Source organism: Oncorhynchus nerka, linkage group LG13 (assembly GCF_034236695.1).
Source record: "Oncorhynchus nerka isolate Pitt River linkage group LG13, Oner_Uvic_2.0, whole genome shotgun sequence".
NCBI lineage: Eukaryota > Metazoa > Chordata > Actinopteri > Salmoniformes > Salmonidae > Oncorhynchus > Oncorhynchus nerka.
Genome location: NC_088408.1, coordinates 90689560 through 90710159, shown reverse-complemented (window position 1 = coordinate 90710159; position 20600 = coordinate 90689560). Strand labels below are relative to the sequence as shown.

The 20600-nt window shown below is 46.4% G+C and overlaps 1 protein-coding gene across 1 annotated transcript in view; it reads left to right on the top strand.

The window, feature by feature from the left end:
* The window catches only part of LOC115117082 (kinase suppressor of Ras 2-like), an 86720-nt gene that overhangs the window by 57592 nt on the left and 8528 nt on the right, over nucleotides 1-20600 (top strand). The window lies entirely within an intron of this gene.

Genomic DNA, 20600 nt, shown 5'->3' with positions numbered 1-20600 from the left:
TTTGAATGCTTAGCAGGACAGGAAAATGAACAAATTCACACACTTATCGAGAGAACATCCCTGGTCATCCCTACTGCCCCTGATCTGGCGGACTCACTAAACACACATGCTTCGTTTGTAAATGATGTCTGAGTATTGGAGTGCGCCCCTGGCTATCCATAAAATTAAAATAAACAGGAAAATGATGCCTTCTGATTTATACTTTTACTTTTACTTTTGATACTTAAGAATATATTAGTGATTACATTTACTTTTGACATTAGTGATTATCAAATACTTTTAGAGTTTTACTCAAGTAGTATTTTACTGGGTGACTTTCACTTTTTCTTGAGTCATTTTCTATTAAGGTATCTTTACTTTTACTCGAGTATGACAATTGGGTACTTTCTCCACCACTACTAGTGTGTTACATGATTGTTGATTGTCCACTGTCTGTCTACAGGTCTTTCTCTAGTAAATACTTTATGGGAGCATCACGTTTTAGGGAAGAACCAGATGCAGACAGTGTCGAAGTAACAAGATTGTATTACTAGAACAGGGGGCAGGCAACATGACAGGTCAAGGGCAGGCAGAGGTCAGTAATCCAGATCAGAGTCCATGGTACAGAACGACAGGCAGTCTCGGGGTCACTCCCACCACAAACGGAACATCCTTCAGCTGGATCCTCGCAACTAGCCATCGAGTGTAACAGCAACCCTGGTTGATTACTCCTGGCTAGCGTTTCCACCCACGTAGCTTGAAGCTAGCCCGGCCAGAGCTCCTAGCATACTCCTGGGCTACAATACCTTGACTACGACCGGTCTATCGATATCACCGCTTGAAGAGGAATAAACAGACTCACCCCATCGCGACGTCCTCCAAAGGCTAACTCTCTAGCCCTCGCTATCTCCTTGCTTGCTAGTTCGGCACGCTAACTGCTAGCTTGTTTAGCCCAGGTCCGCTAACTACTACCTTGTTTACCCTGGCCTGCTAATCTGTTAGCTTGTTAGCACAGACCTGCTAACCGTCCCGCCGCGTCCCAAAAACGCAGTGGCCCATATGTACTCTATCTCTTCCCGATTTAAAAAAAAAAAAAAAAATTGTTTATACCTTCCGGAAACTTGCCTCACCCAATGTGATACGGAATCGCTATTATCTTTATTTTTAGAACACACTCAAGAACCTCCAGAAGCTAACCAGCTAGCTAGCTACAAGCTATTTAGTCATTGTTAGTTTTCTTAACCTGGATAACACTCGCCAGCCCAGCCCCCCTGCCCCATCCACCGCTGCCCCCTGGACTCTGATCACTTGGCTACATAGCTGATGCACGCTGGACTGTCCATTACCACGGTACTCCATTCTGCTTGTTTGTTTTATCTGTCGGCCGAGTTGCCTAGTCAATGCCATCTCACCTGCTGTTGTTACGCTAGCTGATTAGCTGTTGTCTCACCCACTGTTTTAGCTAGCTTTCCCAATTCAACACCTGTGTTCACTGTATGCATCGCTGTATGTCTCTCTCAAATGTCAATATGCCTTGTATACTATTGCTCAGGTTAGTTATCATTGTTTTAGTTCACAATGGAGCCCCTAGTCCTATTCCTCACACCCCTGATACCTCCTTTGTCCCACCTCCCACATATGCGGTGACCTCACCCATTACAACCAGCATGTCCAGAGATAAAACCTCTCTCATCATCACCCAGTGCCTGGGCTTACCTCCGCCGTGTACCCGCATCCCACCATACCCCTGTCTGTGCATTATGCCCTGAATATATTCTACCATGCCCAGAAACCTGCTCCTCTTATTCTCTGTCCCCAACGCTCTAGGCGACCAGTTTTGATAGCCCTTAGCCGCACCCTCATACTACTCCTTCTCTGTTCCGCGGGTGATGTGGAGGTAAACCCGGGCCCTGCATGTCCCCAGGCACCCTCATTTGTTGACTTCTGTGATCGAAAAAGCCTTGGTTTCATGCATGTCAACATTAGAAGCCTCCTCCCTAAGTTTGTTTTACTCACTGCTTTAGCACACTCTGCTAACCCTGATGTCCTTGCCGTGTCTGAATCCTGGCTCAGGAAGGCCACCAAAAATTCAGAGATTTCCATACCCAACTATAACATCTTCCGTCAAGATAGAACTGCCAAAGGGGAGGAGTCGCAGTCTACTGCAGAGATAGCCTGCAAAGTAATGTCATACTTTCCAGGTCCATACCCAAACAGTTCGAGCTACTAATTCTGAAAATTACTCTCTCCAGAAATAAGTCTCTCACTGTTGCCGCCTGCTACCGACCCCCTCAGCTCCCAGCTGTGCCCTGGACACCATTTGTGAATTGATTGCCCCCATCTAGCTTCTGAGTTTGTTCTGTTAGGTGACCTAAACTGGGATATGCTTAACACCCCGGCAGTCCTACAATCTAAGCTAGATGCCCTCAATCTCACACAAATCATCAAGGAACCCACCAGGTACAACCCTAACTCTGTAAGCAAGGGCACCCTCATAGACGTCATCCTGACCAACTGGCCCTCCAAATACACCTCCGCTGTCTTCAACCAGGATCTCAGCGACCACTGCCTCATTGCCTGTATCCGCTACGGTGCCGCAGTCAAACGACCACCCCTCATCACTGTCAAACGCTCCCTAAAACACTTCTGTGAGCAGGCCTTTCTAATCGACCTGGCCCGGGTATCCTGGAAGGACATTGACCTCATCCCGTCAGTTGAGGATGCCTGGTCATTCTTTAAGAGTAACTTCCTCACCATATTAGGTAAGCATGCTCCGTTCAAAAAATGCAGAACTAAGAACAGATACAGCCCTTGGTTCACTCCAGACCTGACTGCCCTCGACCTGCACAAAAACATCCTGTGGCGGACTGCAATAGCATCGAACAGTCCCCGCGATATGCAACTGTTCAGGGAAGTCAGGAACCAATACACGCAGTCAGTCAGGAAAGCTAAGGCCAGCTTCTTCAGGCAGAAGTTTGCATCCTGTAGCTCCAACTCCAAAACGTTCTGAGACACTGTGAAGTCCATGGAGAACAAGAGCACCTCCTCCCAGCTGCCCACTGCACTGAGGCTAGGGAACACAGTCACCACCGACAAATCCATGATTATCGAAAACTTCAACAAGCATTTCTCAACGGCTGGCCATGCCTTCCACCTGGCTACTCCTACCTCGGCCAACAGCTCCGGCCCCCCCCGCAGCTCCTCGCCCAAGCCTCTCCAGGTTCTCCTTTACCCAAATCCAGATAGCAGATGTTCTGAAAGAGCTGCAAAACCTGGACCCGTATAAATCAGCTGGGCTTGACAATCTGGACCCTCTATTTCTGAAACTATCCGCCGCCATTGTCGCAACCCCTATTACCAGCCTGTTCAACCTCTCTCTCATATCGTCTGAGATCCCCAAGGATTGGAAAGCTGCCGCAGTCATCCCCCTCTTCAAAGGGGGAGACACCCTGGACCCAAACTGTTACAGACCTATATCCATTCTGCCCTGCCTATCTAAGGTCTTCGAAAGCCAAGTCAACAAACAGGTCATTGACCATCTCGAATCCCACCGTACCTTCTCCGCTATGCAATCTGGTTTCCGAGCCGGTCACGGGTGCACCTCAGCCACACTCAAGGTACTAAACGACATCATAACCGCCATCGATAAAAGACAGTACTGTGCAGCCGTCTTCATCGACCTTGCCAAGGCTTTCGACTCTGTCAATCACCATATTCTTATCGGCAGACTCAGTAGCCTCGGCTTTTCGGATGACTGCCTTGCCTGGTTCACCAATTACTTTGCAGACAGAGTTCAGTGTGTCAAATCGGAGGGCATGTTGTCCGGTCCTCTGGCAGTCTCTATGGGGGTGCCACAGGGTTCAATTCTCGGGCCGACTCTTTTCTCTGTGTATATCAATGATGTTGCTCTTGCTGCGGGCGATTCCCTGATCCACCTCTACGCAGACGACACCATTCTATACACTTTTGGCCCGTCACTGGACACTGTGCTATCTAACCTCCAATCGAGCTTCAATGCCATACAACACTCCTTCCGTGGCCTCCAACTGCTCTTAAACGCTAGTAAAACCAAATGCATGCTTTTCAACCGATCGCTGCCTGCACCCGCTTGCCCGACTAGCATCACCACACTGGATGGTTCCGACCTTGAATATGTGGACACCTATAAGTACCTAGGTGTCTGGCTAGACTGCAAACTCTCCTTCCAGACCCATATCAAACATCTCCAATCGAATATCAAATCAAGAGTCGGCATTCTATTCCGCAACAAAGCCTCCTTCACTCACGCTGCCAAGCTTACCCTAGTAAAACTGACTATCCTACCGATCCTCGACTTCGGCGATGTCATCTACAAAATGGCTTCCAACACTCTTCTCAGCAAACTGGATGCAGTTTATCACAGTGCCATCCGTTTTGTCACTAAAGCACCTTATACTACCCACCACTGCGACTTGTATGCTCTAGTCGGCTGGCCCTCGCTACATATTCGTCGCCAGACCCACTGGCTCCAGGTCATCTACAAGGCCATGCTAGGCAAAGCTCCGCCTTATCTCAGCTCACTGGTCACGATGGCAACACCCATCCGTAGCACGCGCTCCAGCAGGTGTATCTCATTGAGCATCCCCAAAGCCAACACCTCATTCGGACGCCTTTCGTTCCAGTACTCTGCTGCCTGTGACTGGAACGAATTGCAAAAATCGCTGAAGTTGGAGAATTTTATCTCCCTCACCAACTTCAAACATCAGCTATCTGAGCAGCTAACCGATCGCTGCAGCTGTACATAATCTATTGGTAAATAGCCCACCCATTTTCACCTACCTCATCCCCACAGTTTTTATTTATTTACTTTTCTGCTCTTTTGCACACAAATATCTCTACCTGTACATGATCATCTGATCATTTATCACTCCAGTGTTAATCTGCAATATTGTAATTATTCGCCTACCTCCTCATGCCTTTTGCACACATTGTATATAGACCCCCCCTTTTTTTTTTCTCTACTGTGTTATTGACTTGTTAATTGTTTACTCCATGTGTAACTCTGTGTTGTCTGATCACTCTGCTATGCTTTATCTTGGCCAGGTCGCAGGTGCAAATGAGAACCTGTTCTCAACTAGCCTACCTGGTTAAATAAAGGTGAAATAAAAATAAAATAAAAAAAGAGACAGGAGCAAGGGAAGAAACGCTTGACAAACAAAACAAACTGGCAACAGACAAACAGAGAACTCAGGTATAAATACAGTGGGGATAATGGGGAAGATGGGCGACACATGGAGGGGTGTGGAGACAAGCAAGCACAAAAACAGGTGAAACAGATCAGGGAGTTTAGGGAGTTTAGCCATACTTAAACACATAACAAGCATAACAATAGGTCCTGAACGAGAGAGCGAGACGGGGACGATGTGAGGAGACTGAGAATGACGGAAGGAGGCAGGGAGAGGGATGTCAGGGAATGAAATATGGACGTCGATAGGGGATCTGAATGGGTCTAGACTCTGACTAATAGTCCTTAATTCATTGTTTAGGGTTTTAGACTGGGCTTCTGTCACTTTGTGACATCGGCTGATGTAAAAAAGGCTTTATAAATACATTTGATTGATTGTCAGGTATTACCATGGAAGTCTGGATTCACATTGTGGACTCGAGGGTATACGAGAAGCAGCAGGAAGTTGTTCCTTACACATCCGTACACAGACTCCTACATAGGCTATACATACACAAAACAAAGATAATGCATTACGGTTATCGCTCAAGTTGTCTACTTCAATTAATCTCCTGCAACATAAAATGGGATGAATGATGTGCCTGTTTGTGTGTTTTTGTAGGGAGTGAAAGAGGGAGAGAAAAGGGGGGGAGAGAGAGAGAGTCAGACAAACAGGTAGAGAGTTAAGGATAGAGAGAGAAAGAATGAGAGAGCAGGAGAGAGAAGGAGTCAGATAGACGGACAGAGAGAGAGAGTTTAGGATAGAGAGAGAAAGAACGAGAGAGCAGGAGAGAGAGAGAGAGAGAGTCAGACAGACGGACAGACAGAGAGTTTCGGATAGAGAGAGATAGAACGTGAGCGCAGGAGAAAGGGAGAGTCAGACAGACAGACAGACAGAGAGTTTAGGATAGAGAGAGATAGAACGTGAGCGCAGGAGAAAGGGAGAGTCAGACAGACAGACAGACAGAGAGTTTCGGATAGAGAGAGATAGAACGTGAGCGCAGGAGAAAGGGAGAGTCAGACAGACAGACAGACAGACAGAGAGTTTAGGATAGAGAGAGATAGAACGTGAGCGCAGGAGAAAGGGAGAGTCAGACAGACAGACAGAGAGTTTAGGATAGAGAGAGATAGAACGTGAGCGCAGGAGAAAGGGAGAGTCAGACAGACAGACAGACAGACAGAGAGTTTAGGATAGAGAGAGATGGAACGTGAGCGCAGGAGAAAGGGAGAGTCAGACAGACAGACAGACAGACAGAGAGTTTCGGATAGAGAGAGATAGAACGTGAGCGCAGGAGAAAGGGAGAGTCAGACAGACAGACAGACAGAGAGTTTAGGATAGAGAGAGATAGAACGTGAGCGCAGGAGAAAGGGAGAGTCAGACAGACAGACAGACAGAGAGTTTAGGATAGAGAGAGATAGAACGTGAGCGCAGGAGAAAGGGAGAGTCAGACAGACAGACAGACAGACAGAGAGTTTAGGATAGAGAGAGATAGAACGTGACAGTGATGATAGTTCTCCCTGCTGCATGATGGAATATGATAAGCTTCTTGTTAAGTCATGTTTAATACGACACCAGTTGCTAAGTGCTCCTGGTAATCCAATATCTCCCTCAGTAATTACTGTCTTTGTAATTGAATGTAATTTAAATGTCACGTAAGTACAAATAAGTATAATTACTGTCTCTTGTTCTTTATGTCAGTGTTAGGGGCTCGAGCCTCTAGATATTCAGGACTATAAACTAAGTGTGTTTAATTCCAGTGTTTGAGGACCACTGATGGTTCAGCTTTTTCTTGCCGTCAGTGACTGACTAGACTACTGATGTGTCTATTCTCTGTCCAGTGAGACTAATTGACCAAGTGATTACCAGGGATAAGATAGAACGAAAGAGGTTGACTTTAACATCAGATCTAGAATCAAATAACCTTACCTAACAGTAACCATTAGTAATTTGGACAAAATATCTGACCCAGAACCAGAGGTTAAGGTCAAAGTTCACCCACTCCAGAACAACTGACATGGCCCTCCACCCACTAGAACAACTGACATGGCCTGGCCCTCCACCCACTAGAACAACTGACATGGCCTGGCACTCCACCCACTAGAACAACTGACATGGCCCTCCACCCACTAGAACAACTGACATGGCCTGGCCCTCCACCCACTAGAACAACTGACATGGCCTGGCCCTCCACCCCCTAGAACAACTGACATGGCCTGGCCCTCCACCCACTAGAACAACTGACATGGCCTGGCCCTCCACCCACTAGAACAACTGACATGGCCTGGCCCTCCACCCACTAGAACAACTGACATGGCCTGGCCATCCACCCACTAGAACAACTGACATGGCCTAGGCAATCCACCCACTAGAACAACTGACATGGCCTGGCCCTCCACCCACTTCAGAACAACTGACATGGCCTGGCCCTCCACCCACTAGAACAACTGACATGGCCTGGCCCTCCACCCACTAGAACAACTGACATGGCCTGGCCCCTCCACCCACTAGAACAACTGACATGGCCGGGCAATCCACCCACTAGAACAACTGACATGGCCTGGCCCTCCACCCACTAGAACAACTGACATGGCTTGGCCCTCCACCCACTAGAACAACTGACATGGCCTGACCCTCCACCCACTAGAACAACTGACATGGCCCTCCACCCACTAGAACAACTGACATGGCCCTCCACCCACTAGAACAACTGACATGGCCTGGCCCTCCACCCACTAGAACAACTGACATGGCCTGGCCCTCCACCCACTAGAACAACTGACATGGCCTGGCCATCCACCCGCTAGAACAACTGACATGGCCTAGGCAATCCACCCACTAGAACAACTGACATGGCCTGGCCCTCCACCCACTTCAGAACAACTGACATGGCCTGGCCCTCCACCCACTAGAACAACTGACATGGCCTGGCCCTCCACCCACTAGAACAACTGACATGGCCTGGCCCCTCCACCCACTAGAACAACTGACATGGCCGGGCAATCCACCCACTAGAACAACTGACATGGCCTGGCCCTCCACCCACTAGAACAACTGACATGGCTTGGCCCTCCACCCACTAGAACAACTGACATGGCCTGACCCTCCACCCACTAGAACAACTGACATGGCCCTCCACCCACTAGAACAACTGACATGGCCCTCCACCCACTAGAACAACTGACATGGCCTGGCCCTCCACCCACTTCAGAACAACTGACATGGCCTGGCCCTCCACCCCCTAGAACAACTGACATGGCTTGGCCCTCCACCCACTAGAACAACTGACATGGCCTGGCCCTCCACCCACTAGAACAACTGACATGGCCCTCCACCCACTTCAGAACAACTGATATGGCCCTCCACCCACTTCAGAACAACTGACATGGCCCTCCACTCACTAGAACAACTGACATGGCCCTCCACCCACTAGAACAACTGACATGGCCTGGCCCTCCACCCACTAGAACAACTGACATGGCCTGGCCCTCCACCCACTTCAGAACAACTGACATGGCCTGGCCCTCCACCCACTAGAACAACCAACATGTCTTGGCCCTCCACCCACTAGAACAACCAACATGTCTTGGCCCTCCACCCACTAGAACAACTGACATGGCCCTCCACCCACTAGAACAACTGACATGGCCTGGCCCTCCACCCACTAGAACAACTGACATGGCCTGGCCCTCCACCCACTTCAGAACAACTGACATGGCCTGGCCCTACACGCACTAGAACAACCAACATGTCTTGGCCCTCCACCCACTAGAACAACCAACATGTCTTGGCCCTCCACCCACTAGAACAACCAACATGTCTTGGCCCTCCACCCACTAGAACAACCGACATGGCTTGGCCCTCCACCCACTAGAACAACTGACATGGCCTGGCCTTCCACCCACTAGAACAACTGACATGGCCTGGCCCTCCACCCACTTCAGAACAACTGACATGGCCTGGCCCTCCACCCACTAGAACAACCAACATGTCTTGGCCCTCCACCCACTAGAACAACCAACATGTCTTGGCCCTCCACCCACTAGAACAACTGACATGGCCTGGCCCTCCACCCACTTCAGAACAACTGACATGGCCTGGCCCTACACCCACTAGAACAACCAACATGTCTTGGCCCTCCACCCACTAGAACAACCAACATGTCTTGGCCCTCCACCCACTAGAACAACCAACATGTCTTGGCCCTCCACCCACTAGAGAAACCGACATGGCTTGGCCCTCCACCCACTAGAAAACTGACATGGCCTGGCCCTCCACCCACTAGAACAACTGACATGGCCTGGCCCTCCACCCACTAGAACAACCGACACGAGAACAACCGACATGGCCTGGCCCTCCACCCACTAGAGCAACCGACATGGCCTGGCCCTCCACCCACTAGAACAACTGACATGGCCTGGCCCTCCTCCCACTAGAGCAACCGACATGGCTTGGCCCTCCACCCACTAGAACAACCGACACGAGAACAACCGACATGGCCTGGCCCTCCACCCACTAGAACAACTGACATGGCCTGGCCCTCCACCCACTAGAGCAACCGACATGGCCTGGCCCTCCACTCATTATCTTCCTGTGGCTCTGACAAAGATATTAGAGATTAAGACAATTGCCTATCTAAGGCAGTTATTCATAGTAAGTGGCGGCATCCCTAATGCTTTTATCTGTCTGCTTAGCCTCCCCCTGGGGTCCCAGTGCGGCTCATAGCAGCACAGAGCCACGGAGCAGGCCTGGTGGGTGTTGTCAGTCTGTTAATGGGTCTGCTTGGGGTCCGGAAGGAAAGATAGATATCCAGAATGCTGCCGCAGTTTTATTGAGCACGCTGTGCCGTAAAGTATCTGCTTGGGATCTGCTCAGCACAGCTCATCTGTAAAAGCCCCTTCTGGCACTACAAGAACCAAGCAACTGGCTCTGATATCTGTATCAAAGAGCAAGGACCCCATGAGGACCCATGAGGACCCATGAGGACCCCATGAGGACCCATGAGGACCCCATGAGGACCCCATGAGGACCCATGAGGACCCCATGAGGACCCCATGAGGACCCCATGAGGATTTTGAGGATTTTTATTTTGTGTCTCGTCATGAAGTTTAGAGATTTGAGGTTTCTTTTAGTTTGTCTGATTGAAGTGGTGCCTGCAGGGAGACAGGTTTTGTGTGTCTAGTTGGGAGGCTGCTCCAACCACACCAACACCTGCTGGGCCTAGAGAGCCTGCTGCCAGGTAAACACAGACACCACCAGGCTCAATTTAACACTGCTGCCAGCTAAACACAGATACCACCAGGCTCAATTTAACACTGCTGCCAGCTAAACACAGATACCACCAGGCTCAATTTAACACTGCTGCCAGCTAAACACAGATACCACCAGGCTCAATTTAACACTGCTGCCAGCTAAACACAGATACCACCAGGCTCAATTTAACACTGCTGCCAGCTAAACACAGATACCACCAGGCTCAATTTAACACTGCTGCCAGCTAAACACAGATACCACCAGGCTTAATTTAACACTGCTTCCAGGTAAACACAGATACCACCAGGCTCAATTTAACACTGCTGCCAGCTAAACACAGATACCATCCAGGCTCAATTTAACACTGCTGCCAGCTAAACACAGATACCACCAGGCTCAATTTAACACTGCTGCCAGCTAAACACAGACACCACCAGGCTCATTTTACCACTGCCAGCTAAACACAGATACCACCAGGCTCATTTTACCACTGCCAGCTAAACACAGACACCACCTGGCTCATTTTACCACTGCCAGCTAAACACAGACACCACCTGGCTCATTTTACCACTGCTGCCAGGTAAACAGACACCATGGCCTTGTCAAAGGCCAGACCTCAATCCAATTGAGAATCTGTGGTATGACTTAAAGATTTCTGTATACCAGCAGAACCCATCCAACTTGAAGGAGCTGGAGCTGTTTTGCCTTGAAGAATGGGCAGAAATCCCAGTGGCTAGATGTGCCAAGCTTATAGAGACATACCCCAAGAGACTTGCAGCTGTAATTGCTGCAAAAGATGGCTCTACAAAGTATTGACTTTGGGGGGTGAATAGTTATGCATGCTCAAGTTTTCAGTTTTTTTGTCTTATTTCTTGTTAGTTTCACAATTAAAAACATTTTGTATCTTCAAAGTGGTAGGCAAGCCATTGTAAACACAGACATCACATGGCTCATTTTACCACTGCCAGCTAAACACAGACACCACCAAGCTAATTTTACCACTGCTTCCAGGTAAACACCACCAGACAAATGTTACCACTGCTGTCTGCTAAACACAGACACCACCAAGCTAATTTTACCACTGCTTCCAGGTAAACACCACCAGACAAATGTTACCACTGCTGTCTGCTAAACACAGACACCACCAAGCTAATTTTACCACTGCTTCCAGGTAAACACCACCAGACAAATGTTACCACTGCTGTCTGGTAAACACAGACACCACCAGGCTCATTTTACCGCTGCTGTCTGGTAAACACAGACACCACCAGGCTCATTTTACCGCTGCTGTCTGGTAAACACAGACACCACCAGGCTCATTTTACCGCTGCTGTCTGGTAAACACAGACACCACCAGGCTCATTTTACCGCTGCTGTCTGGTAAACACAGACACCACCAGGCTCATTTTACCGCTGCTGTCTGGTAAACACAGACACCACCAGGCTCATTTTACCGCTGCTGTCTGGTAAACACAGACACCACCAGGCTCATTTTACCACTGCTGTCTGCTAAACACAGACACCACCAGGCTCATTTTACCGCTGCTGTCTGGTAAACACAGACACCACCAGGCTCATTTTACCACCGCTTCCAGCTAAACACACCAGGATCATTTTTCCACCACTTCCAGCTAAACACAGACACCACCAGGATCATTTTACCACCTCTGCCAGGTAAACACAGACACCACCAGGATCATTTTACCACCTCTGCCAGGTAAACACAGACACCACCAGGATCATTTTACCACCTCTGCCAGGTAAACAAAACACTGCCTTTATAATTTGACCACCACTTCTAATGAACACTTCTGCTCCCCACATAAACAGTATAATGACTAGGACAGACATTCACTGCCTGAGGTAGTTCTGGTCCAGATCTGTTTGTGTTGTTTTACGTCATTTAGTAGACATACTCTATTCCAGAGCAATTAGAGTTTAGTGACTTGCTCAAGGGCACATTGACAGATGTCTCACCTTGTCAGCTCAGGGATTCAAACCAGCGACCTTTCGGGTTTAATGCTTTTAACCACAGGGCTACCTGCCATATGAGTTGGGAAGACAGCACAAACAGATCTGGGACCAGGTCTGAGGGGCTTTGGCCCATTTGTAGAAGATAATATGTATTTTCTAACGTGTAGTTTTTAATGACCATCACCATGATGTGTACAACAGGAAATTCTAGGGCACTTGGTGATAGGTGAGAAGAGGGAGGGGTGTTCTCCTCGTCAAAGATGACATCAAAACAATATTCTGTAGAAAAGGTCATACCCACGCGTTGAATGGTTGTCATGGAAACAGTGCTGGCAACAAGGCTCTTTGTCTCCAGTCGAACGGAGGAGTTTGTTTCACACCGTGGAAATTACAGTTACATTTCACCACTGCTCTTTGCCAACTTCTGCTACTTAGAATACACATTGTATTAAAGAAAAATACTTCAAACTTGTTATTGTGTTTCAAATCATCCAGCCCTGTCTTTTGACTCTTTTTCCATTTACCTTTATTTAACTAGGCAAGTCAGGTAAGAACATTTTCTTATTTTCAATGACCGCCTGGGAACAGTGGGTTTAACTGCCTGTTCAGGGGCAGAACGACAGATTTGTACCTTGTCAGCTCGGGGGTTTGAACTGGCAACCTTCCGGTTACTAGTCCAACGCTCTAACTGCCGCCCCAGTTGGTTTCCACACATAAGGATACCACTGCTGTAGATGCCTGTGATCAGAAAGGCAGACATGTTTTTTCTACTTTATGGTGTAATATCCTCCATGTCTATGTATCCTCTCTCTCTCCCTGTTGTTTGGCTGTTTGTCATCTTATTAGATTATGATACGAGTGGGGAGGGGGATGGGGGGGTGGAGGGGTAAGGAGGCTGTGAGTCTATCCAAATTAAAGAGAAAGAATGGGGGACACTGTTGTCTGGCGCCTTTGGGTTACTCTGACATCCGTCTGTGTGTGTGTGTGTGTGTGTCTGTGTGTGTGTGCACGTGTGTGTTGGCTTGAGAGGCACACATGTGCAAAGACTCATCAAGTGAGGCCCAAAGATGTCAACCCCATGCGATGTTGCGGTTACGAGGCTGTTAGTGTAAACAGACTAAACAATAAGCAGATGATGTCACTTCCCCTTCTCTATCAGATTATCAGGCTGAATGAGTGTAATTTAGCGACGTATTGGACTGTGAACCAGAGACACAGATACACAGAGTTTGTGTGTGCAACAGAAACTCGGAAATGCAGTGTTTCTGGACCTACGTTGATCAGTCCTATCATCAATCATTGATATCCACTTCAGTGGCGTGCTGTCACACAGTAAACCCTTAATTCAGCAGGTTATTACTGGGTTACTGGTACAAGCTCAGATTCTTGTAATAATGTTCTTATACTAGACATTAAGTATCATAGCATTATTTAAATATTCCCCATGTCATGTTACTGAGGCTCCAAATATGGCTGCTGTAGAATGTTGTAGTGTCATGTTAATGAGCTCCAACATGGCTGCTATAGAATGTTGTAGTGTCATGTTAATGAGGCTCCAACATGGCTGCTATAGAATGTTGTAGTGTCATGTTAATGAGGCTCCAACATGGCTCTATAGAATGTTGTAGTGTCATGTTAATGAGGCTCCAACATGGCTGCTATAGAATGTTGTAGTGTCATGTTAATGAGGCTCCAACATGGCTGCTATAGAATGTTGTAGTGTCATGTTAATGAGGCTCCAACATGGCTGCTATAGAATGTTGTAGTGTCATGTTAATGGGGCTCCAACATGGCTGCTATAGAATGTTGTAGTGTCATGTTTATGAGGATCCAACATGGCTGCTATAGAATGTTGTAGTGTCATGTTAATGAGGCTCCAACATGGCTGCTGTAGAATGTTGTAGTGTCATCTTAATGGGGCTCCAACATGGCTGCTATAGAATGTTGTAGTGTCATGTTAATGAGCTCCAACATGGCTGCTATAGAATGTTGTAGTGTCATGTTTATGAGGATCCAACATGGCTGCTGTAGAATGTTGTAGTGTCATGTTAATGAGCTCCAACTTGGCTGCTATAGAATGTTGTAGTGTCATGTTAATGAGCTCCAACATGGCTGCTATAGAATGTTGTAGTGTCATGTTTATGAGGCTCCAACATGGCTGCTATAGAATGTTGTAGTGTCATGTTAATGAGGCTCCAACATGGCTGCTATAGAATGTTGTAGTGTCATGTTAATGGGGCTCCAACATGGCTGCTGTAGAATGTTGTAGTGTCATGTTAATGAGGCTCCAACATGGCTGCTATAGAATGTTGTAGTGTCATGTTAATGGGGCTCCAACATGGCTGCTATAGAATGTTGTAGTGTCATGTTTATGAGGCTCCAACATGGCTGCTATATAATGTTGTAGTGTCATGTTAATGAGCTCCAACATGGCTGCTATAGAATGTTGTAGTGTCATGTTAATGAGCTCCAACATGGCTGCTATAGAATGTTGCAGTGTCATGTTAATGGGGCTCCAACATGGCTGCTGTAGAATGTTGTAGTGTCATGTTAATGAGCTCCAACATGGCTGCTATAGAATGTTGTAGTGTCATGTTAATGAGCTCCAACATGGCTGCTATAGAATGTTGTAGTGTCATGTTAATGAGCTCCAACATGGCTGCTATAGAATGTTGTAGTGTCATGTTAATGAGCTCCAACATGGCTGCTATAGAATGTTGTAGTGTCATGTTAATGGGGCTCCAACATGGCTGCTATAGAATGTTGTAGTGTCATGTTTATGAGGATCCAACATGGCTGCTATAGAATGTTGTAGTGTCATGTTAATGGGGCTCCAACATGGCTGCTATAGAATGTTGTAGTGTCATGTTTATGAGGATCCAACATGGCTGCTATAGAATGTTGTAGTGTCATGTTAATGGGGCTCCAACATGGCTGCTGTAGAATGTTGTAGTGTCATGTTAATGAGCTCCAACATGGCTGCTATAGAATGTTGTAGTGTCATGTTAATGAGCTCCAACATGGGTGCTATAGAATGTTGTAGTGTCATGTTAATGGGGCTCCAACATGGCTGCTATAGAATGTTGTAGTGTCATGTTAATGGGGCTCCAACATGGCTGCTATAGAATGTTGTAGTGTCATGTTAATGAGCTCCAACATGGCTGCTATAGAATGTTGTAGTGTCATGTTTATGAGGCTCCAACATGGCTGCTATAGAATGTTGTAGTGTCATGTTAATGGGGCTCCAACATGGCTGCTATAGAATGTTGTAGTGTCATGTTAATGGGGCTCCAACATGGCTGCTATAGAATGTTGTAGTGTCATGTTAATGGGGCTCCAACATGGCTGATATAGAATGTTGTAGTGTCATGTTAATGAGCTCCAACATGGCTGCTATAGAATGCTGTAGTGTCATGTTAATGAGGCTCCAACATGGCTGCTATAGAATGTTGTAGTGTCATGTTAATGAGATCCAACATGGCTGCTATAGATTGTTGTAGTGTCATGTTAATGAGGTGCCAACATGGCTGCTATAGAATGTTGTAGTGTCATGTTAATGTGGCTCCAACATGGCTGCTATAGAATGTTGTAGTGTCATGTTAATGAGCTCCAACTTGGCTGCTATAGAATGTTGTAGTGTCATGTTAATGAGCTCCAACATGGCTGCTATAGAATGTTGTAGTGTCATGTTTATGAGGCTCCAACATGGCTGCTATAGAATGTTGTAGTGTCATGTTAATGAGGCTCCAACATGGCTGCTATAGAATGTTGTAGTGTCATGTTAATGGGGCTCCAACATGGCTGCTGTAGAATGTTGTAGTGTCATGTTAATGAGGCTCCAACATGGCTGCTATAGAATGTTGTAGTGTCATGTTAATGGGGCTCCAACATGGCTGCTATAGAATGTTGTAGTGTCATGTTTATGAGGCTCCAACATGGCTGCTATATAATGTTGTAGTGTCATGTTAATGAGCTCCAACATGGCTGCTATAGAATGTTGTAGTGTCATGTTAATGAGCTCCAACATGGCTGCTATAGAATGTTGCAGTGTCATGTTAATGGGGCTCCAACATGGCTGCTGTAGAATGTTGTAGTGTCATGTTAATGAGCTCCAACATGGCTGCTATAGAATGTTGTAGTGTCATGTTAATGAGCTCCAACATGGCTGCTATAGAATGTTGTAGTGTCATGTTAATGAGCTCCAACATGGCTGCTATAGAATGTTGTAGTGTCATGTTAATGAGCTCCAACATGGCTGCTATAGAATGTTGTAGTGTCATGTTAATGGGGCTCCAACATGGCTGCTATAGAATGTTGTAGTGTCATGTTTATGAGGATCCAACATGGCTGCTATAGAATGTTGTAGTGTCATGTTAATGGGGCTCCAACATGGCTGCTATAGAATGTTGTAGTGTCATGTTTATGAGGATCCAACATGGCTGCTATAGAATGTTGTAGTGTCATGTTAATGGGGCTCCAACATGGCTGCTGTAGAATGTTGTAGTGTCATGTTAATGAGCTCCAACATGGCTGCTATAGAATGTTGTAGTGTCATGTTAATGAGCTCCAACATGGGTGCTATAGAATGTTGTAGTGTCATGTTAATGGGGCTCCAACATGGCTGCTATAGAATGTTGTAGTGTCATGTTAATGGGGCTCCAACATGGCTGCTATAGAATGTTGTAGTGTCATGTTAATGAGCTCCAACATGGCTGCTATAGAATGTTGTAGTGTCATGTTTATGAGGCTCCAACATGGCTGCTATAGAATGTTGTAGTGTCATGTTAATGGGGCTCCAACATGGCTGCTATAGAATGTTGTAGTGTCATGTTAATGGGGCTCCAACATGGCTGCTATAGAATGTTGTAGTGTCATGTTAATGGGGCTCCAACATGGCTGATATAGAATGTTGTAGTGTCATGTTAATGAGCTCCAACATGGCTGCTATAGAATGCTGTAGTGTCATGTTAATGAGGCTCCAACATGGCTGCTATAGAATGTTGTAGTGTCATGTTAATGAGATCCAACATGGCTGCTATAGATTGTTGTAGTGTCATGTTAATGAGGTGCCAACATGGCTGCTATAGAATGTTGTAGTGTCATGTTAATGTGGCTCCAACATGGCTGCTATAGAATGTTGTAGTGTCATGTTAATGGGGCTCCAACGTGGCTGCTATAGAATGTTGTAGTGTCATGTTAATGAGGTGCCAACATGGCTGCTATAGAATGTTGTAGTGTCATGTTAATGAGCTCCAACATGGCTGCTATAGAATGTTGTAGTGTCATGTTAATGGGGCTCCAACATGGCTGATATAGAATGTTGTAGTGTCATGTTAATGAGGTGCCAACATGGCTGCTATAGAATGTTGTAGTGCCATGTTAATGAGGTGCCAACATGGCTGCTATAGAATGTTGTAGTGTCATGTTAATGGGGCTCCAACATGGCTGATATAGAATGTTGTAGTGTCATGTTAATGTGGCTCCAACATGGCTGATATAGAATGTTGTAGTGTCATGTTAATGAGCTCCAACATGGCTGCTATAGAATGTTGTAGTGTCATGTTAATGGGGCTCCAACATGGCTGATATAGAATGTTGTAGTGTCATGTTAATGAGGTGCCAACATGGCTGCTATAGAATGTTGTAGTGCCATGTTAATGAGGTGCCAACATGGCTGCTATAGAATGTTGTAGTGTCATGTTAATGGGGCTCCAACATGGCTGATATAGAATGTTGTAGTGTCATGTTAATGTGGCTCCAACATGGCTGCTATAGAATGTTGTAGTGTCATGTTAATGAGGTGCCAACATGGCTGCTATAGAATGTTGTAGTGTCATGTTAATGAGGTGCCAACATGGCTGCTATAGAATGTTGTAGTGTCATGTTAATGTGGCTCCAACATGGCTGCTATAGAATGTTGTAGTGTCATGTTAATGGGGCTCCAACATGGCTGCTATAGAATGTTGTAGTGTCATGTTAATGTGGCTCCAACATGGCTGCTATAGAATGTTGTAGTGTCATGTTAATGAGGCTCCAACATGGCTGCTATAGAATGTTGTAGTGTCATGTTAATGTGGCTCCAACATGGCTGCTATAGAATGTTGTAGTGTCATGTTAATGAGGTGCCAACATGGCTGCTATAGAATGTTGTAGTGTCATGTTAATGGGCACACACACACACACACAGGCTGGGTCAGCCACAGTGTATACATTAAGAGTAGGTTCACCCTTCAACTGCTTAGTGTAAAAAACAAAATCTCTGTTTGGTAAACATGGACTATATGAACAGAATTACTAAATCTCTTTCATTGTTAAGGCGAGTAGGGCTCAGGCTGGAAATATCAAACATGAAAAACACAATTCTACACACTAGGGACGCGTTACTGTACTAGCCAACCTTAAGAACTGTTACACAGTGATGAAGTAGGTCCAAAAAGATTACTTCATTTTTCCGAATGTTCAAATTATTTTATCTTGACAGGGAATACCTATGTGAGAATGCTGTTCATCGACTACAGCTCAGCATTTAACTTGGGTCTCGACCCTGCCCTGTGCAACTGGGTACTGGACTTCCTGACGGGCCGCCCCCAGGTGGTGAGGGTAGGTAACAACATCTCCACCCCGCTGATCCTCAACACTGGGGCCCAACAAGGGTGCGTTCTGAGCCCTCTCCTGTACTCCACCTCGCTCACCCACGACTGCGTGGCCATGCACGCCTCCAACTCAATCATCAAGTTTGCGGATGACACTACAGATGTAGGCTTGATTACCAACAACGATGAGACGGCCTACAGGGAGGAGGTGAGGGCCCTCGGAGTGTGGTGTCAGCAAAATAACCTCATACTCAACGTCAACAAAACAAAGGAGATGATTGTGGACTTCAGGAAACAGCAGAGGGAGCACCCCCCTATCCACATCGATGGGACAGTAGTGGAGAGGGTAGTAAGTTTTAAGTTCCTTGGCGTACACATCACAGACAAACTGAATTGGTCCAACCACACAGACAGCATCGTGGATGCTTAAGAAATTCAGCTTGTCACCAAAAGCACTCACAAACTTCTACAGATGCACAATCGAGAGCATCCTGTCGGGCTGTATCACCGCCTGGTACGGCAACTGCTCCGCCCACAACCGTAAGGCTCTCCAGAGGGTAGTGAGGTGTGCACAACGCATCACCGGGGGCAAACTACCTGTCCTCCAGGACACCTACACCACCCGATGTCACAGGAAGGCCATAAAGATCATCAAGAACAACAACCACCCGAGTCACTGCCGGTTCACCCCGCTATCATCCAGAAGGCGAGGTCAGTACAGGTGCATCAAAGCAGGGACCGAGAGACTGAAAAACAGCTTCTATCTCAAGGCCAATCAGACTGTTAAACAGCCACCACTAACATTGAGTGGCTGCTGCCAACACACTGACTCAACTCCAGCCACTTTAATAATGGGAATTGATGGGAATTGATGTAAAATATATCACTAGTCACTTTAAACAATGCTACTTAATATATATCATGTTTACATTCCCTACATTATTAATCTCATATGTATATGTATATACTGTACTCAATACCATCTACTGCATCTTGCCTATGCCGTTCTGTACCATCACTCATTCATATCTTTATGTACATATTCTTTATCCCTTTACACTTGTGTGTATAAGGTAGTAGTTTTGGAATTGTTAGGTTAGATTACTCGTTGGTTATTACTGCATTGTCGGAACTAGAAGCACAAGCATTTCGCTACACTCGCATTAACATCTGCTGACCATGTGTATGTGACAAATACATTTGATTTGATTTGATTGGACAATACACAAACATTTACTCAATAAATTATTTTTCAGTGTGAATAATTATCTTACAAATACTGTATCTCTTCCATCTGGATTCAATCTATGGAGCTATTTTCAAAATAGCTGAGGTTCCTTCCTTACTGCTCATTGTTCAAGCACTCCTACACGTAACATAAAGTGGTACCCCCTCCTCTTCCACCTCGTCCTCCTCCTCGTCCTCCTCCTTTTCTTCCTCTTTCTGCTATTCCTCGTCCTTCTTCAGACCTTGTTTTTGAGTGGTGAAACTGAAGACATCTCTGTTTTCATACATAGAAATGAGAAGAATTGGGAGTGCTCTCTCTCTCTCTCTCTCTCTCTCATTCTCATTCTCATTCTCTCTCATTCTCACTCACTCG